The sequence below is a fragment of the Heloderma suspectum genome, chromosome 5, assembly GCF_057233095.1.
Source record: "Heloderma suspectum isolate Gila_16-S chromosome 5, 16-S_ref, whole genome shotgun sequence".
In the NCBI taxonomy this organism is placed as follows: Eukaryota; Metazoa; Chordata; class Lepidosauria; order Squamata; family Helodermatidae; genus Heloderma; species Heloderma suspectum.
This window is the reverse complement of record NC_139462.1, coordinates 64768744-64789023: the sequence shown is the minus strand read 5'-3', so window position 1 is coordinate 64789023 and position 20280 is coordinate 64768744. Positions and strand designations below refer to the sequence as shown.

At 44.1% G+C, this 20280-nt stretch overlaps 1 protein-coding gene across 5 annotated transcripts in view; it reads left to right on the top strand.

Annotated features, from left to right (window-relative positions):
- Positions 1-20280, top strand: part of LRBA (LPS responsive beige-like anchor protein) — a 518402-nt gene that overhangs the window by 276151 nt on the left and 221971 nt on the right. The window lies entirely within an intron of this gene.

The window sequence follows — 20280 nt, the reverse complement described above, 5'->3', positions numbered from 1 at the left end:
AACAACACAGTGTTGGTGCCTGGCTGTCCTCCATGGGCAGGGAGTTCCACAGAAAGGGGTCCACCACACTGAAAGCTTTTCTCCTGGTGGAGGCCAGTCAGGCCATAGGTCCATGTGGAACCACCAGGAGCATGCCGTTTGATGACCTCAGTAACCGGGCAGGTTGGTAAGGGAGAAGGTGCTCTCTCAGGTATCCTGGTCCCAAGTTCTTTAGAGCTTTGTACACTAGTACTAAAACCTTAAACCTGGCCCAGTAGCAAATAGGCAGCCAGCGCAGTTCTCTCAGCAAAGGGGAAAAGGGGCAGCTCCCGACAACAGCCGAGCTGTTGCTTTCTGCACTAGCTCCAGCTTCCAGAACAGCCATTAGGGAAGCCCCACGTAGAGTTCGTTGCAGTAATCCAGTCTTGGGGTTACTAGTGCCTGTACCACTGTGGCCAAGCTATCCCTGTCCAGGAAAGGCCGTAGTTGGGGAACCAGCTGAAACTGGTAAAAGGCACTCCGAGCTGTCATGGCCACTTGGGCCTCGAGCGACAGTGATGGATCTAGGAGTACCCCCAAACTACGGACCTGATCTTTCTGAGGGAATGAAACCCCATCCAGAACAGGCAATGAGCCTATCTTCTGGACTCAGGAACCACTCACCCACCGGGCTTCCATCTTGTCAGGATTCAGTTTCAGTTTATTGGGCCTCATCCAGTCCATTACAGAGTTCAGGCACTGGTCCAAGACTTGTACAGCCTCTCCTTATTCAGATGTTGCAGGGAGATACAGTGTCATCAGCATACTGATGGTTGCTGTTCAGTTGTTCAGTGGTGTCCAACTCTTCGTGACCCCATGGACCATAGCACGCCAGGCCTTCCTGTCCTGCACTCTCTCCCGGAGCGTGCTCAAGTCCATATTCATTGCATCAGTTATGCTATCTAGCCATCTCATCCTCTGCCGTCCCCTTCTCCTTTTGCCTTCAATCTTTCCCAGCATCAGGGTCTTTTCCAGGGAGTTTTCTCTTCGCATTAGGTGGCCAAAATATTGGAGCTTCAGCTTCATTATCTGTCCTTCCAATGAGCACTCAGGGTTGATCTCCTTTAGAATGGACTGATTTGACATCTTTGCAGTCTAGGGGACTTGTAAGAGTCTTCTCCAGCACCACAGTTCGAAAGCATCAATTCTTCAGCGCTCAGCCTTCCTTATAGTCCAGCTCTCACAGCCATACGTTACTACTGGTAAAACCATAGCTTTGATTAGACGGACCTTTGTCGGCAAGGTGATGTCTCTGCTTCTTACTATGCTGTCTAGGTTTGCCATAGCTTTCCTCCCAAGGAGCAAGCGTCTTTTAATTTCATGGCTACAGTCACCGTCTGTGGTGATCTTGGAGCCCAAGAAAATAAAATCTGTCACTGCTTCCATTTCTTCCCCTTCCATATGCCAGGAAGTGATGGGGCCAGATGCCATGATCTTCGTTTTTTTAATGTTGAGTTTCAAACCAGCTTTTGCACTCTCCTCTTTCACCCTCAACAAGAGGCTCTTTAGATCCTCTTTGCTTTCTGCCATTAGGGTGGTATCGTCTGCGTATCTGTGTGGGCTGAGGTGCCATCAATATGCGGATGACACCCAGCTCTACCTCTCTTTCTCATCAAAACCAGGTGAGGCAGTGGCTGTTCTGAACCAGTGCCTGGGCACGGTAATGGACTGGATGAGGGCCAATAAACTGAAACTCAATCCAGACAAGACGGAGGTACTATTAGTGGGTGGTTCGTCTGCCCGGCTAGGTGATATTCAACCTGTTCTGGAGGGGGTTGCACTCCCCCTAAAGGATCAGGTTCGTAGTTTGGGGGTGCTCTTGGATCCAGAACTGTCACTTGAGGCACAGGTGAACTCAGTGGCATGGAGCACTTTTTATCAGCTTAGGCTGGTATACCAACTACACCCTTATCTGGACAGAGATAGCCTAGCTACAGTTATCCATGCTCTGATAACTTCTCGTCTGGATTACTGCAATGCGTTATACGTGGGGCTGCCTTTGAAAACGGTCCGGAAACTTCAGCTGGTCCAAAATAGGGCAGCAAGATTGTTAACAGGGACTGGCCTGCGAGCTCATACTACACCAGTACTTTTCCAGCTGCACTGGCTGCCAGTCCACTTCCGGGCCCGATTCAAAGTGCTGGTGTTAACATTCAAAGCCCTTAACGGCTTGGGGCCAGGTTACCTGAAGGATCGCCTCCTCCCATATGTGCCTGCCTGGACCTTAAGATCATCATCAGCGACCCTTCTCCGTGAGCCCCTGCCAAAGGAAGTGAGGCGGGTGGCTACTAGGAGGAGGGCTTTTTCTGTTGTGGCACCCCGGCTCTGGAATGAGCTCCCTAGTGAGGTTCACCTGGTGCCTACATTGTACTCCTTTCGGTGCCAGGTGAAGACCTTTTTATTTTCCCAGGCATTTTAGCTTTCTAAATTTTTATCTTTGCTGTTTTAAATCTGTATTTTAAACTCCTGTACTGCTGCTAGGTTTTATTGTGGTAGTATTGTTATTTGTGGTTTTAATGTTCTATATAATTTAAATTGTTTTATTGTGTGTTGTTTGGTTTTAATTTTTGTGAACCCCCCAGAGAGCTTCGGCTATTGGGCGGTATAGAAATGAAATAAATAAATAAATAAATAAAATATCTGAGGTTGTTGATAATTCTCCTGGCAATCTTAATTTCGACCTGTGCTTCATCCAACCCGGTGTTTCTCATGAAGTACTCTGCATATAAGTTAAATAAGCAGGGCAACAATATACAGCCACCTTTCCCAATTTTGAACCAATTGGTTGTTCCATGTCCGGTTCTTACTGTTGCTTCTTGACCCTCGTAGAGGTTTCTCAGGAGATAGGGAAGGTGGTCTGGTACCCCCATCTCTTTAATAATTTGCCAGAGTTTGTTGTGATCCACACAATCAAAGGCTTTCGCTTAGTCAATGAAGCAGAAATAGACGTTTTTCTGGAATTCTCTTGCTTTCTCCATAATCCAGCGAATGTTGGCGATTTGATCACTAGTTCCTCTGCCTCTTCGAAACCCAGCTTGTACTTCCGGTAGTTCTCGGGTCGCATACTGCTGAAGCCTAGCTTGTAGGATTTTGAGCATAACCTTGCTGGCATGTGAAATGAGCGCAATTGTACGGTAGTTTAAACACTCTTTGGCATTGCCCTTCTTTGGAACTGGAATGTAAACTGACCTTTTCCAGTCTTGTGGCCACTGTTGAGTGTTCCAAATTTGTTGGCATATTGAGTGCAGCACTTTAACAGCATCATCTTTTAGGATTTTAAATAGCTCATCTGGAAGACTGTCATCTCCGCTAGCTTTGTTGTTACTAATGCTTCCTAAGGCCCACTTGACTTCATTCTCGAGGATGTCCGGCTCAAGTTCAGTGACCGCACTATCATGGCTATCAATGACATTAAGATCTTTCCTGTATAGTTCTTCTGTGTATTCTTTCCACCTCTTCTTAATCTCAGCTGCTTCTGTTAGGTCCCTGCCTTCTTTGTCCTTTATCATGCCCATCTTTGCACAAAACGTTCCCTTGAGATCTCCGATTTTCTTTAAGAGATCTCTAGTCTTTCCCATTCCTCGATTTCTTTGCATTGTTCCTTTAAGAAGGCCTTCTTGTCTCTCCTTGCTATTCTCTGGAACTCTGCATTCAGTTGGATATATCTTCCCCTTTCTCCCTTGCTTTTCGCTTCCCTTCTTTCCTCAGCTACTTGTAAAGCCTCATCAGACAGCCACTTGGCTTTCTTGCATTTCTTTTTCTTTGGGATGGATTTCATTGCTGCCTCCTGAACAATGTTACGGACCTCCGTCCATAGTTCCTCAGGCACTCTGTCTATCAGGTCTAATCCCTGAAATCTATTCCTCACCTCCACTGTATATTCATCAGGGATATGATTTAGGTCATACCTGAATGGTTTAGTGGTTTTCCCTACGTTCTTCAATTTAAGCCAAAATTTTGCAACAAGAAGCTCATGATCTGAGCCACAGTCAGCACCAGGTCTTGTTTTTACTGTATAGAGCTTCTCCATCTTTGCCTGAAAAGGACATAATCAATCTGATTTCGATATTGACCATCTGGTGATGTCCATGTGTAGAGTCGCCTCTTGTGCTGTTGGAAAAGAGTGTTTGCTATGATCAGCGTGTTCTCTTGGCAAAACTCTATTCGCCTTTGTCCTGCTTCATTTTGTACACCAAGGCCATGCTTGCCTGTTATCCCGGTGATTTCTTGACTTCCTACTTTAGCATTCCAATCCCCTATGATGAAGAGGACATCTTTTTTTGGTGTTAGTTCTAGAAGGTGTTGTAGGTCTTCATAGAACCGATCAACCTCAGCTTCTTCAGCATCAGTGGTTGGGGCATAGACTTGAATTACTGTGATGTTGAATGGTTTGCCTTGGATTCGTACTGAGATCATTCTATCATTTTTGAGATTGTACCCCAGTACTGCTTTTCACACCCTTTTATTGACTATGAGTGCTACTCCATTTCTTTTAAGGGATTCTTGCCCACAGTAGTAGATACAATGGTCACCTGAATTAAATTCGCCCATGCTTGTCCATTTTAGTTCGCTGATTCCCAAGATGTCGATGTTTAATCTCACCATCTCATGTTTGACCACCTCCAGCTTACCTTGATTCATTGATCTTACGTTCCAGGTTCCTAAACAATATTGTTCTTTACAGCATCGGATTTTCTTTTCACCACCAGACACATCCACAGCTGAGTGTCCTTTCGGCTTTGGCCCAGCCCTTCACTTTTTCTGCTGCTACTTGGAAATACCCTCTGCTCTTCCCCAGTAGTATATTGGACACCTTCCGACCTGATGGGCTCATCTTCCGGCGTCATCTCTTTTAGCCTTGTCATACGTTCCATGGGGTTTTCTTGGCAAGAATACTGGAGTGGGTTGCCATTTCCTTCTCCAGTGGACCACAATTTGTCAGAACTCTCCGCCATGACCTGTCCGTCTTGGTGGCCCTGCACGGCATAGCTTATGGCTTCACTGAGTTACGCAAGCCCCTTCGCCACAACAAGGCAGTGATCCATGAAGGGGATACTGATAGTACTTGTCTCCAAATCCCCTAATGACCACTCCCAGCAGCTTTATATAAATGTTAAATAACAATGGAGACAAGATGGCACCCTGTGGAACCCCATAGCTCAATTGCCAAGAGGCTGAGGAATGGTCACCCAAGGTTACTGTCTGAAATCAGCCCTTCAGGTAGGACCAGAACCACTGTAACTCAGTGCTCCATCCCATGGAGTCGATCCAGGGGGATACCATGGTCAATGGTATCAAAAACCGATGAGAGATAGAGCAGAATTAACAGGGGTACACTACCCTTGTCCCTCTCTCAATAAGGGTCATCCATCAGGGCGACCAAGGCTGATTCAATCCCATAACCAGGAAGAAATCCAGATTGGAATGGGTCCAGATAATCAGTATCTTCCAAGACTGGCTGCGGTTGTTCCACCACTACCCTCCACCCTCTTCTCCTAAGAAAGGGCTATTTTGAACTGGGCGATAGTTGTCTATTACCATTGGGTCCAGAGTGGGCTTCTTCAGGAGTGCCTCCTTAAGGACAGCAGGGACCACCCCTTGCTGAATAGAAGCAGTCGCCACACCCTGGACCACCCAGTCATACCCCTTGGCTAGCTTTTATTAGCCAGGGGGGGCAAGGATCGAGATGGGATGTGGTTGGTTGCATTACTGCAAGCACCTTGTCCATGTCATCAGGCCGCAACAACTGAAACTGATCCCACAAATCAGGCAGATGGTGGCATCAGACATGTCGACTGGAAATGCTCTGACACCAGCATCAAGTTCGCTGCAGAGACAAGCGATTTTGTCCTCAAAGTGTGATGAGAAAAGGTCACAGTGGGTCCTTGAGGGACCACAGCCCCATTCACTGGGGAGAGTGTTAATAGCTCCTGGACCACCCAAAAGAGCTCTGCTGGACAGCTACTTGATGATGCAATGGAGGCAGCAAAGTAAGCCTTCTTTGCTGCCCGCACCGCCACACGACAGGCACGATTATGTGCTTTAGAGTGCGCTTGGTCATCTTTGCTCCAAGACTCTTTTCATCTGTCTTCACTGCAGAAGATGTAGGACAGATGCCTGTGCCTGAACTGATGTTTTCAGGAAGGGAGTCTGAGGAACTGAGGCAAATAGTGGTGACAAAAGATGAAGTTTGCAACCTTATTGATAAACTGAAAGCAAACAAATCACTGGGCACAGATGGTATCCACCCAAGAGTTCTCAAAGAACTCAGATATGAAATTGCTGATCTTCTAACCAAAATATGCAATATGTCCCTAAGATCAGCCTCTATACTAGAGGACTGGAAGATGGCCAATGTAACACAAATTTTCAAAAAGGAATCCAAGGGGGATCTGGGAAATTACAGGCCAGTTAGCTTAGTATGTTCTGGGGAAATTGGTTGAGGGCATTATTAAAGATAAAATTAGTAAGCATATAGAAGGATAAGCCCTGCTGAAAAAAGAATCAACATGGCTTCCACAAAGATAAGTCCTGTCTCACTAACCTTTTAGAGTTCTTTGAGAGTGTCAATGTAGGGGTGATCAGTAGACATTGTTTACTTCCAAAAGGCTTTTGACAAAGTCCCTCACCAAACACTCCTGAGCAAACGTAGCAGTCATGGAATAACAGGACAGGTCCTCTTATGGATCAGTAACTGGTTAAAGAATAGAAAGCAGAGAGTAGGAATAAATGGTAAATTTTCCCAGTGGAGGGAAGTAAATAGTGGGGTCCCACAGGGATCTGTATTAGGACCAATGCTTTTGAGTCTGTTCATAAATGATCTGGAATTAGGAGTGAGCAGTGAAGTGGCCAAGGTTGCGGATGACACCACATTATTTAGGGTGGTTAAAACAAAAAGGGATTGTGAAGAGCTCCAAAAGGATCTCTCCAGACTGGGAGAATGGGCATCTAAATGGCAAATATGGTTCAATGTAAGAAAGTGTAAAGTGATGCACGTTGGGGCAAAAAATACCAAATTCAAGTATAACCTGATGGGATCTGAGCTAGCAGTTATTGACCAGGAAAGAGATCTTGGGGTTGTGGTGGACAGCTCAATGAAGATGTCAGCGCAGTTTGCGACTGCTGTAAAAAAGAGAACTCTATGTTAGGCATAATTAGAAAAGGAATTGAGAATAAAACTGCCAATATCAAACTGCCCTTATACAAATCTATGGTGTGATCGCACTTGGAATACTATGTACCGTTCTGGTCACCACCCCTAAAAAAAGATATTGTAGAGCTGGAAAAAGTGCAGAAAAGGGCAACTAAAATGATCAAGGGGCTCGAGCATCTCCCCTATGAGAGAAGGTTATAGCACCTGGGATTGTTTAGCTTGGAAAAAAGGAGGGTAAGGGGAGACATGATAGAGGTGTACAAATCATGCATGGTGTGGAGAATGTGGATAGGGGGACATTTTTCTCCCTCTCTCAAAATACTAGAACCCAGGGTCATCCCATGAAGCTGATTGGTGGGAGATTCAGGATAAAAGGAAGCACTTCTTCACACAGTGCATAGTTAAACTATGGAATTTGCTACCGCAGGATGTAATGATGGCCACCAGTTTGGATGGCTTTAAAAGGGGGGTAGACAAATTCCTGGAGGAAAAGGCTATCAATGGCTACTACCTCCAGAATCTGAGGCAGTGAGCCTATATACACCAGTTGGTGGGAAACATGGGTGGAAGTGTGCTGTTGCACTCATGCCCTGCTTGTAGGTTCCAGGTAGACAGCTGTGTGAACAGAATGCTGGATTAGATGGACCCCTGGTCTGATCCAGCATGGCTCTTACGTTCTTATGACTTGCGCCATTTCTGCTGTAGTCTACATCCAGCCTGTTTCATTGCCTGTAATTCCCCAGTATACCAGGAGTTCCCCCACTTATTTTTTGGGAAGTGCCACCATGGTTTTTTTTAGGCTGAGAGGCTGCCTGCAGAGCATAGGCTGAGATTTTTGTACCCCTGCCATAGGACAATGTCATGTTGTAGAACATGAGTTTCCTAGCAACAATGTCTGGAACTACTCTATAGGAAGGATTAATACCTAGGTGTGGGGCAAGAATTTGAATTATGTGTGCCTGACCTATTTAGTTCCTGCTGGGGAAGAGGCCCTGCAGTCTGTTTGCACTAGGAAACATGGGACTTGTAGTCAAGTCCCAGATTCCTGGATTCCTCTCCTTTCCCCAAGGTAATGTTGGGGTGGGGGGGGGTTGTTTGTTTTGTTGTGTTTTTTCCCTGGGGGAGAGAAGGAGAAGGTGGCGATGGGAGGGGCTCCATGGAGCTCTTCATATGTTCCAGTTAAAAATGTCCCCCAAACTGAGGTTTTGCAGGGTGTTGGATTGGAGCAGTCAAAAACCCAGAAAAGTATTTGGGCCTTTTTTAGTGTTCCAATCGAGCACTCACAAAGCCTAAGCTTTGGGGGCATTTAATTGGAACACATGAAAAGCTGCAATTAAAGCTCCAGTACCTTTGGGGGAGGTAAGAAGATGATTGCCTATGCCTTCCAGAACCATTTGAGAGTGGAAGCCCTGTCCTGGAGAGTAGATCCAAAAGGATAACGTGTTTGAGGTTATCAAAAGCCGTTGAGGTGCAGGAGAACCAAGAGGGTCACAGTCCTTGATCACTCTGCTGGCAAAAGTCATCTACCAGATTGACCAGAGCACTTTCTGTCCTAGAACAGAGTATGAAGCCAGTTTGAAATGGCAGAAGTCATGGAGACAGATGTTAAATGGATAAAGCGAGGCTGATATTACCTGAAAATGTGCAGACTGGAGAGTGTCAGAAGCAGGATAAGGGGATTCTGAGAGATGAAATAATGGCAGCACTAATCCATTTTCCCAAACTGTTGATGTCAATGGAACTTAAGCGAATACCTTCTTACTGGATTGCAGATTATAGTCAGGAGAAGATTAATGTAGAACAAAAACTTAGTTATGGTCTGAGGGTACAAGACGCAGCTACCTGCTGAAGCTAAACAGGTCTGGGTCTGGTCAGTGTCTGGATGGAAGATTGACTGTGGACTTTATGAACACTTCATTGAGTTCTATCATGTAAGAAAGGAGGGATATAAATGTAATAAAAAAGTATGAAATAACCCATCACTTTGATTTAAGACAGGCTTCCCCAACCTGGCATGCTCCATGGATTACAGCTCCCAGCATTCCTGACCATTGGGCATGCTGGTTGGGGCTGATGGGAGATGAAGTCCAAAACAGCTGGAGGACACTAGGTTGGGGAAGGCCAACTAAAGCAGTGGCATATTTTCTGATGAAACAATACTTGTTTGCTTGTTTTAAGGCAGGGATGGAGAACATGTGGCCCTCGAGATTGTTAGAGTGCATCTCCCCTCACCAGGGCCTAAGCCGGCTAGGGTAGATGAAAGTCAGCCCAGCCTGCCAGCTAGCACAGTGTGGCCGTCCAGAGGGCCACACATTCCCCATCCCTCTTTGAAGGGCAAAATATATAATTTATATTATATAAATACACACACACACACACACATATATATATATATACACACACACACACATGCATACATACACCCCCCCATAAATCATTTTATTTGTATAATTATGAAATGTTAATAGCTAGGAAGTAATTTAATGTTTAATTCTTCCTGATGGTTTTAGAATGCTTATTAGCTATACTAGTCCCAAAGAATGACATACATAATTAGCAAAATCATACTTTGGGGGGCCAAATAGAAATGTTGCATGCTTTGAAATTGAGCTGTTCTTTGTTAAGCATTCACAAAAACAAGAGCAGCACATAATAGTTTACATCCAGGCTGATTTCTACATATGGGGATCTGGCGCTCATAGAACACCACCCCACCCCCCAAAAGCAGACACAACCTTATCTCTGTGCCAAAAATCGTTGCCTCACCATGAAATGATGTCATTTCATCTTTTGTTTCTGATTTGTTAAACACTCAGGGTTTTTTACAATTAGATACTTTTAAATCTGTTCCATAAAATGCATAAAGTTTTAAAGAAAACATGTAATCACAGTTTTCTGTTAAGATTGGGTAAATTTTAAGCTTCTACAACTTAGTTCTGGAATGGGCTTTGTTCAATGCCTCGGTATACAGATCGCCATCTGATAAGCTCAACTCTACTTTCCACTCGGAACACTAGATGCCAATCATGTGCTCATCTGTCACTACTTTCCTATCTTAACTGCCAGAATTAATTTCCACAATTATATCAGCAGGTGAAAGAGCTGTCATTCAGAGACCATTCTGACCTATAAATCAGCCAGATCACTCTATTCACTTGGGCTAACTTGGACACCAAATCTGTTGGTTCTAAACAAATGTGTCTTGGGAGTACTTTAATAGAGTTACTTCAGCTTTTCCATTTTTCCCAATATCTATTCACTAATGTATATGACTGTCTCGTGATATTTCTACTTTCAAACTGTGAAATAACCAAGAAACAAGTTAATGGTCAACAATATTGTTATGTCAGTAGCCTACTGTGTGCTGTACAAGGCATGTGACGTGTCCCTAAGTATACATGTGTAATCTCAGATCTTAATCATACAAAGGCTTGTGTGATAGTGTTCAAGTCTTCAGACTTACACCCTCTTGTTCCAGTCCCCACGGGGACTGATGAAGGCGTTGGGTTGGTGCTGTTATATCTCAAATGGGAAACACTATAGCTTGGGTCCTAAGGGGAGGGTCCTAAGGAGAGCTTGGGTCCTAAGGGGAGGGGAGATTTCCACAAATTCCCCTCTTCCATCTGCACTCCCCATCACTATATCCCACACCATTTGCAATGGTCTCCTAATCCCGAGGAAAAGGTTTTTTGGCAGCACAAGGGCTGCAAAGGGGGAGGTGGGAAATCCCTGTTCCATGAACATGAACTCTAGTCATGGAAGTCAGGATCCAAGTTATTGGCTTTTAAAACTGCATTTTGGGTATTCCAGCTGAGCTATTTAAGATCCTAAAAGATGATGCTGTTAAAGTGCTGCACTCAATATGCCAACAAATTTGGAACACTCAACAGTGGCCACAAGACTGGAAAAGGTCAGTTTACATTCCAATTCCAAAGAAGGGCAACGCCAAAGAGTGTTCAAACTACCATACAGTTGCGCTCATTTCACATGCCAGCAAGGTTATGCTCAAAATCGTACAAGCTAGGCTTCAGCAGTATGTGAACAGAGAACTACCGGAAGTACAAGCTGAGTTTCGAAGAGGCAGAGGAACTAGAGATCAAATCGCCAACATTCGCTGGATTATGGAGAAAGCAAGAGAATTCCAGAAAAACGTCTATTTCTGCTTCATTGACTACACTAAAGCCTTTGATTGTGTGGATCACCACAAACTGTGGCAAATTCTGAAAGAGATGGGAGTACCAGACCACCTTCCCTGTCTCCTGAGAAACCTGTAGGAGGGTCAAGAAGCAACAGTAAGAACCGGACATGGAACAACCGATTGGTTCAAAATTGGGAAAGGAGTACGACAAGGCTGTATATTGTCACCCTGCTTATTTAACTTATATGCAGAGTACATCATGAGAAATGCCGGGTTGGATGAATCACAGGTCAGAATTAAGATTGCTTGGAGAATTACCAACAACCTCAGATACGCAGACAATACCACCCTAATGGCAGAAAGTGAAGAGGATCTCAAGAGCCTCTTGTTGAGGGTGAAAGTGGAGAGTGAAAAAGCTGGTCTGAAACTCAACATTAAAAAAACGAAGATCATGGCATCTGGCCCCATCACTTCCTGGCATATGGAAGGAGAAGAAATGGAAGCAGTGACAGATTTTACTTTCTTGGGCTCCAAGATCACCTCAGATGGTGACTGTAGCCATGAAATTAAAAGACGCTTGCTCCTTGGGAGGAAAGCTATAGCAAACCTAGACAGCATAGTAAGAAGCAGAGACATCACCTTGCCGACAAAGGTTCGTATAATCAGAGCTATGGTTTTCCCAGTAGCAACGTATGGCTGTGAGAGCTGGACTATAAGGAAGGCTGAGCGCCGAAGAATTGATGCCTTCGAACTGTGGTGCTGGAGAAGACTCTTATGAGTCCCCTGGACTGCAAGGAGGTCAAGTCAGTCAGTCCTAAAGGAAATCAACTCTGATTGCTCATTGGAAGGACAGATACTGAAGCTGAAGCTCAAATATTTTGGCCACCTAATGTGAAGAGGAAAGTCACTGGAAAAGACCCTGATGCTGGGAAAGATTGAAGGCAAAAGGAGAAGGGGACGGCAGAGGATGAGATGGCTAGATAGCATCACCGCTGCAACGAATATGAATTTGAGCACACTTTGGGAGAGAGCGGAGGACAGGAAGGCCTGGCGTGCTATGGTCCATGGGGTCACGAAGAGTCGAACACAACTGAACGACTGAACAACAGTTTCAAAAATATGCAGAAACTATTTTATCAGAGAATGTTTGCTTGATTTGCTAGAAGATGTCAGCAACACCAGACAGTCCACTTAACAAGAATAGCCTCGGATGGCCTTGTCTCTGTCCCATCAGCCAGGACAGCTAGACTGGTGAGGATCAGGGAGAGGGCCTTCTCTGTGGTGGCCCCCACTCTGTGGACCTCCCTCTCTAGGGAACTCTGCCATGACCCCTCTTTAATGAGCTTCCACGATGCATTAAAAACGTGGTTGTTCAGGCAGGCATTTGGGGTGGGTTAGGGTATTTTTAGAAATATGATGTTTTTACTGTAGAATTTTATTGTTTTAAACTGTTCTATTGTTGTACATCGCCCAGAGTGGCTGGGTGACCAGCCAGATGGATGATTAATTCTATCTATCTATCTATCTATCTATCTATCTATCTATCTGAAAGAAAGAAAGAAAGAAAGAAAGAAAGAAAGAAAGAAAAAATGTTCAGTCCTGAAAGGTAAAAAGGAATATTTCCTCATTCCTTTGTGTGGGTGCACATGCATCTGTGTAAGAACACAGATATGCATGCATGCATAACCATGCAGTACACCCATTATATCCCGGCAAATATTTATATGTATATATATATGTACACATACACACACACACACACACACACACACATATATATACAATACTCTCCTTATTGTGGGAAGCCTTGATGCTAACTCTCAGAACTAGCTTTTATGTATTCTGCCAGGCTGTTTCTTCTTCTGCTGCTTCTTCTGCTTCTGCTTCTTCAAACAGCAGCTCCACATGTTGAAAGCAAACCATGTTTGAAATTTGTAGGAATTTTATAAATGTTTTGGATGTGATTGGTGGTGCCTGCTGTTCAAAGAAAAAGTACACAATTCAGCCTTTCAAATTAGCCCACAAAAGTTCCTTGCCTTCAAATCTTTTTACTGGGGACTGGCAGAGGAACGACAGCTCCTGTAGCAGTTGGCTGCATTTCCACATTGGACACAGAGGAGAGGGTTTCCCTCCCTCTGGCAGCCTGTTTGATTCTCTGCTGGGTGTAGAAGAGGACAGAGTGCTCCATCCCTCCTCTGCCAGCCTGTCTGCTCACCTCCAGGCAACTCCTTGCAATCTGTGGCTGCCAGGCTAGTGCTTAAATACAAGCCTGACATAATTGGATAACTGGTATAAACATAAGAACACTGCAAGAGAAGATCAAAGGCCTATCTCGTCCAGTGTTGTGTTCCCACAGAGGCCAACCAGATGCCTATGGGAAGCCCTCAAGCATAATGTGAGTGCAATAGCACCCTCCCACTGGTGTTTCCCAGTAACTGGCATTGAGTAGAACATTGCATGTGGATAAAAAGTTGTCCCTTTAATAAATTAGTGTGTGCACAGGTATTATTTTGTAGACACACTAGCAGAAGGGACAACACACCTGATTGGACCCCTGGTTAATATTATTCTACTCTGATACTTCTACTCTGCCCAGAACATGATCCGTGAAAATGTGAAAGCTAAAATACTTATGCGATCTATTAAAATATAGCACGTGGTGTTAGCCCCATTAAGCCCATAGGCATGAGTGGGCTGAGTGAATCCTCATAGTGGCATTTTTCAGTTATATTTTATTCCATGGTTTCAAAGTAAATTGACTACACGGTGGTATCCTCTGTTCAGTTACTGGCAAAGGAGAACTGGAGAAAATTACTAGCACATGCAGAAAGTTGGTTAGAAATATTTCTGGAACTTTGATTTTCAGACTGATTTTTAAATAAATAAAAGGATTTTAAATTAGACCATTAGCCTAATTAAGGCAGAAAGTTCACCAAGGTACAGAATAAAATGAAATTGTTTGGTATCTGCATGTAGTTCTGATTTTAAAGGTGCGTTGTGTACCAAACTAAAGACACATAGTGTCAGAATTTATAAACATGTTCATTATCTGTTTCATTTTATTTTATCCTGGTAGTTGTCTCATTCTAATTAAAAAATAAAATTCTTCTTCAGAAAGCTATTAGGCCACTGAGAATTGAATGTTAGTGCATGTGCTGTGTATTAGAATACTGTAGGTAATTTTACTGCTGCTAACTTAAAATCCTCAAGGGGGAGTTAATTACAGGAAAACCTTTCTAAATATCAGCTGCATATTTTCCATGACAAGAGGTTTTTCAGCTCTCATTGAATAATTCCAGAACCAGAGTTTTGTTTAGTTATATCCACTGGTACATTTAGAAGGGTGGGAAAAAGAAAAGAAAAACTCTTCCCTTTTGCCCAGTGCTGTTTTTTGTAAACAAACATTTGCAAATAAATTCCAAAAAAGGTTCTTAGTTTGGGGAACTTGCATGAGATAAGAAAATTGAATTGTATTGCAAATTTAACTTAAGTATTATAAAAACTGAAGATGTAGAATCCAAATTCTTATTTTGTCAATTGTGCTAATGTTAATAGTTTAATGTGAAATTTATGTTCACATGTTTACAGAGACAATTAAGCTTTATGCAGGGCCACTAGGGATTGCCTTCCTCTGTAAATGTTTGCAGATTAAAGGTTTTTAAAAATAAGCCCCTGGAACCTCCAGCCGTGTATGGCAGTAATCAAAATGTAATGAGCAACGTGTTGAAGCTGGTTGGCCAGAATGTGTTTGGCATATGTTTCCAAAAGGAGACCTAGTCCAGTATATTGTTTCTTTCTGTAATACTACTAAAGATTATGCAAAAGTTTTCAACTCTTCTCAGTATTGGAAAGCTGAATACATTTTCTGTGCTCTGAAGCTGCAACACAGAGAGTAATAGTGAGATAAGTAGTGAATTGCTGCCTCCTATCTGTTTCCTGTTGTCAGTTTTAAATACAAAGAAAATGTATTTAAACAAAGAATTATTGTAAAGTTTAGAATGGAATAGGTGTGTTTTTCTCCTTAAAGAAGTAGTGCATTTGTTCCAAATAGACACAAAATGGGCTTTTGTATGACTTTTTAACTGAATGAATAAAATTGATTGTTACAACCATTGATTACAACAGCTGGAATTGCACGCACCCGCGCGCACACATGCGCACACGCACACACACACACGTACAGTAAAAACATATCAAAACAACAGTTCTTACTCAATAAAACGTATTTATCATTCTTCATAGAGAAAAGAAATTAGCTTAACATTTAATTGCTAAAAGAGCAAAATCTACCACTGCCAATAAAATTGCCTTGTTGTGAGATATAAACAACAACAACAACAAAATGATGTTCTCCAAATCAGATGAAGCAATTTGCCCCATAAGGACAGGATCTAAAAAGTTTGTTCGAAGTGTGGAGAAAATAGGACAGTAAAACAAATAACGAGGAAAGTCTTCTACCACTCCACTGCCACATGGGCATAATCTAAAATTGGGAGATATCTTATTAAAATGCCTGCTAGGACAGCTATTAACATCTGCTGCATCCTGAGTTTGGTTAGGACATTTCTGAAGGTAGGGCTGGAGATAAGCTGATAGCTCTCACATTCAAATTTAAGTTTAAACTTTGTTACATACAATACCACCGAGGTTAGATTCAATGGAAACACTATGGACCTGTTCTCTAAAAACCTGCTTACTATGAGTAAAATTCAGAGTAGAAAAATACTCCAAAGAAAAGCCAAAATGATGGACTTGGTGGACTAGTCTTTGTAGCCAAGTTGCAGAATTAATTGACTTAGGTCCCATTTGCTCTACAAGACACAGCTAGGGTAAACAGGTGTTTGGAAGAGTACTTTAAGCCGATAATTAAAAATCCTAATGACAATAATAGATTTTACTGCTAGTAAAACAGTTTCTGCTAGTAGGAATGATATAGCGGTACATATGAAGACACCAAGGTTCATCCTCAACAATTTATTTTGAAAAGCTCTATTATATCCAGGGGAGTGTTCAAACTCCATATCTCTCCTCCTTAGGAGAAATGTGATAAGAGTTTTGCATTCAATAGGTGCAAGATTGACTGAATTTGGTAACCACGCTTTGTGCACCAGAACGTCAGTATTCCATTTAGTTGTTGATCTATCTTTACTTTCAGACACGTATAGTGCCCCGCCCCCACCCAGCCACCAGATGATGAGAATAGTAAACCCATAAATCAAGATGAGGAAACTTGCTCTATAGAGTGAGTATCAATTCTCCACTTATGTTTCGGGGCCCAATGTCCAAAGACTATAGCTGTTGCCCTCCCATAGTTCATGGACAATAAATGCTTTGGGGAATATTTAACCAACACTGAGAATAATCTACATAGGCCAAACTGTGTATGGGAAATGAGAGTCAGATCATCAGCACAGAGGAGAAAGGACAGCTTTCTTTCACACAGTTTCACAGGAAAAAAGGAGACACTTCTCAGATCTAAGGCAATATCATTGACAAAGAAATTAAAAAAGAGTGAGGCCAGGACGCATCCTTGTTTAATGCTACAAGTCACCGAGATGTTATTGGACATATGTCCTATGGGGGAAGATCTCACTTGAATATTGGACTTTTCATGCAAGAGTTGTAATAAATGAATGAATGAATGAATGAATGAATCAGAAAATGCCAATTAGTGTTTATTTCTGTTAGTTTTGCCCATAATCAGTTTCTATCTATTGAATCAAAGGCTGTATGAAAATCGACAAATGTCACATAGAGTTTGGACCTCCGGTGTGTCACATACTTATTGATCAAATGATCTAATACAAAGTAATGATCTACTGTTGATAGCCTGCTTGAAACACAACTTGGTTTTCAATCAGAATCTCATTTATGATGACCCAGTCTTCCAATGTATTTAGCAAATGTCTAGCATATAATTTAGCTGCATTATCAGTTAGACTAATTGGTCTATAATGGCAACTTACGTTCCCCTTTCTTAAAGATTAGAATTACAGTACTTGTGTTTCAGCCCTTAGGGAAATCCCCAGCCACGTTGATATAGTCAAACAATTTGGCCAGGATGGGTAACCACCATTTGATGTCATATTTAAATACCTCCACTGGAATATGATCTTCTCCTGGCGCCTTCTTACCAGGCAGCGAATTAATTAGTGCCTCTATCTCTCTGAGAGGCACAGGGAGCTGGTTTGTAGTAGCAAGCACTAGTAGTATCAAAACTATTGCATTTGTTTCAAATTGAAACAAAATGCGCTTCTGTGTTTTATAGCAGAGTTACTTTTATAGTCATATTTGCATTACTGTCATGTCTAGAATGTATTTTGCTTAGAATGTGTTTTTTGGATGAAAGAGTTATTGTACTTTTCAGTAGAGAACCTGGGATTCTGTTCAATTGTCTGGTGGTGGGGAGAGCATCCCAGTTCTGTCCCATGTTTACACAGAAGTCCTATTAAATTCAGTTGGGCTTACTACTTAGTAAATGTTCTTAGGAATGCAACCCTTACATTCATGCATATTTAGTTGGAAGTAAACCCACTTAATTCAGTGAGGCTTACTCTGAAGTAAGTGTTCATAGAACTGCAGCCTTGTTAACTTCAGCACACCACACTAGTTTGAGTTGCTACAGTATTTAGAAATTCACAGGTCTGTTAATGCTGATAACCTTTCAGTTCACATCCTGCATCCTTTGAAGGTAGATACAAGCTTCTGTGTACGGCTAAGCAACTTCCTGTACTGAAGTAGGGTGGTGTATAAAAGAGGGTGATGTGTGTCTGCTGAGACGTTACTAACCCCCCCCCCCCCCCCCGTTGAAGAATGCGTAGCCAAACATACTGGGTTATATACCTAGGGGACGTCCCCCTGTTGGCGCAATGGAAAATCAGCAGCTAAAGCGTTTCGTGGCCCATCCGCACATGCTCGCAGAGGCGTGCAGCGGAAAGGCTGAAGTCATATGCGTGCTTACCTGAGCCTCAATTTCATTGAATTCAACGGCGCTGATTTCCGAGTTAAAGACGCATAGGGCCGGGCTGTTACAGCCTACAGGTCACCGTCTTCGCGTTTCGAAGCATGTGGCAGTGCAGCACGTTCCGCACTGAACCGTGGGCTGTTTTTAAAATATACCGCATGTTGGACAGGAACCACTGGAGCGACAGTGCAGTCGCGCAGTTGGCCTGCGTTAAAAAAACCAACTCTGTTTCTGCCGCGCAGAGGTGAATCCGTCCAATTCTCGACGTTCCTGCTGCGTTAGACTCTTTTTAAATCGAGATAAAGCCAAGCGCTTTGACTTTCTGTTGTGTAGGTATGCCCCGTAAAAAGAACTATTAAGTCACTCTTCGGTGCTTTATTTTTGTTTTGTTAGTTTTTACAAAGTTCGTGTGACACGCACGCACGCACGCACGCACACGAGACTCGATTAAAAGTGCTTTAATCCGGGGTACCCTTCATCGTGAAGCGAGCCTTCTCAGCTACTGGGCAACAGGAAGAGTGAGATGAATGTGGAAAGGCGGCCCCGTTGCCCTTTATTTTCCAGTCTACCCCAGGGTGCGCCCCGCTCAAAGACATTCTCTCTCGCCCGCCCCACACCTGAAATGTTGCCTCTTGACCGAATAAGCCGGGCAGCTACCACCGGCTCCCCTCCATATTTGGCTGGCTTCTTCCAGACCGGAGGCAGGTGCGAATTTCAGATGCTTTAAAAGGGGTCGGGGAAGAGAGTGGGGGCTGTTGTCATGATAAAGCTTCGCCGGAGGCTTTAGCCGGGATCCACTCCCGACAGGCTGAAGCCAGGAAGGCCACCAGGGCTTCTGAACAGGACCCCATAATTCGGAGTGCTTCCACTTCAGCCGGCCCCAGAGCTTTGAGTCCCGGAGCCCTCCTGTGCGATAGACTCAAAGCACTCTGGAGAGACGGATGTGGCACGATTCCCCAAAGGAGGCGAGTCCAACTCTGTGTGTGTGTGTGTGTGTGTGTGTGTGTGTGTGTCCCACCCGCGTTTAACAGCGCGATCCTATACTATTTACTCAAAAGAAAGGTCTCCTGAGTTCAGTGGTCTTACTCCTGGGTAAGTCTGTTTAGGGTGGCAGCCACAGAGCGCGATCCTATCTATGTTTACTCAGAAGCAAGTGCCATCGTGTCCAATAGGGCTTTACTCCCGCGTAATCCTGTGCAGGATTGCAGCCTTCGTGAACAAAACTGCCGGCGGTTACATTGAGTAGCGTGTGGATCGGGCCCGCCCGTCGGGTCAGACCTTGCTGGGACTGGGTCTTGCCTCCGGCGGTAAAGCCCCGAAGGCGGGCGGTAGGCTAAGCCGCCGGCGACAACCTTGGCCGGCCGGCTGGCGGGGACTCAGCCGGGGCTGCAGCTCGGCCGGAGCCCCAGCCGACAAGGCGATCTCCTGGGGGCTGCGAACGCGAGAGACCAGCCGAGGGAATCCTCCGGAAGACCCTCCAGCCGCTGGGGATGGCAGCCCGCCCTGAGCCTTCCGCGAGCCCGAGAAGCGTCCGAGGCAGCCGTGAGAACCCCCGCGGCGCTCGACCGGAGACTTTTCGTGCGCTGCGCTTGTTTACAACGAATGCGAATTGGCCAAGGCTTGGCTTCCACTGACGTCTGAGTCGAGTCCCCATAATAAACAATAGGCCAGCTGGTTCAACCGCACTGTTTGGAGTTGTAAGATCGAATTCCGTTTTGGTTGCAGCCAGGCTTGGTCATACTTTAGAGCAGACCCACTGAAATCCATGGGCCATGACTAATTTAAAGTATTTATTTTGTCACATTTCTAACCCACCTTTTCTTCCAAGGAGCTGTGCATGATCGTCCTGCCATTGATTTCAACAGGGTCTACTCTAAGCATGACCAAGCCTGAATATAACCCATTAAAGGCGCGATCCTATGCGTGTTTAGACAGAAAAACATCCTACACCTCTCAACATTCCCCAGCGAGCCATGGCTGCCTGGGGAATGCTGGGAGTTTCAGGAT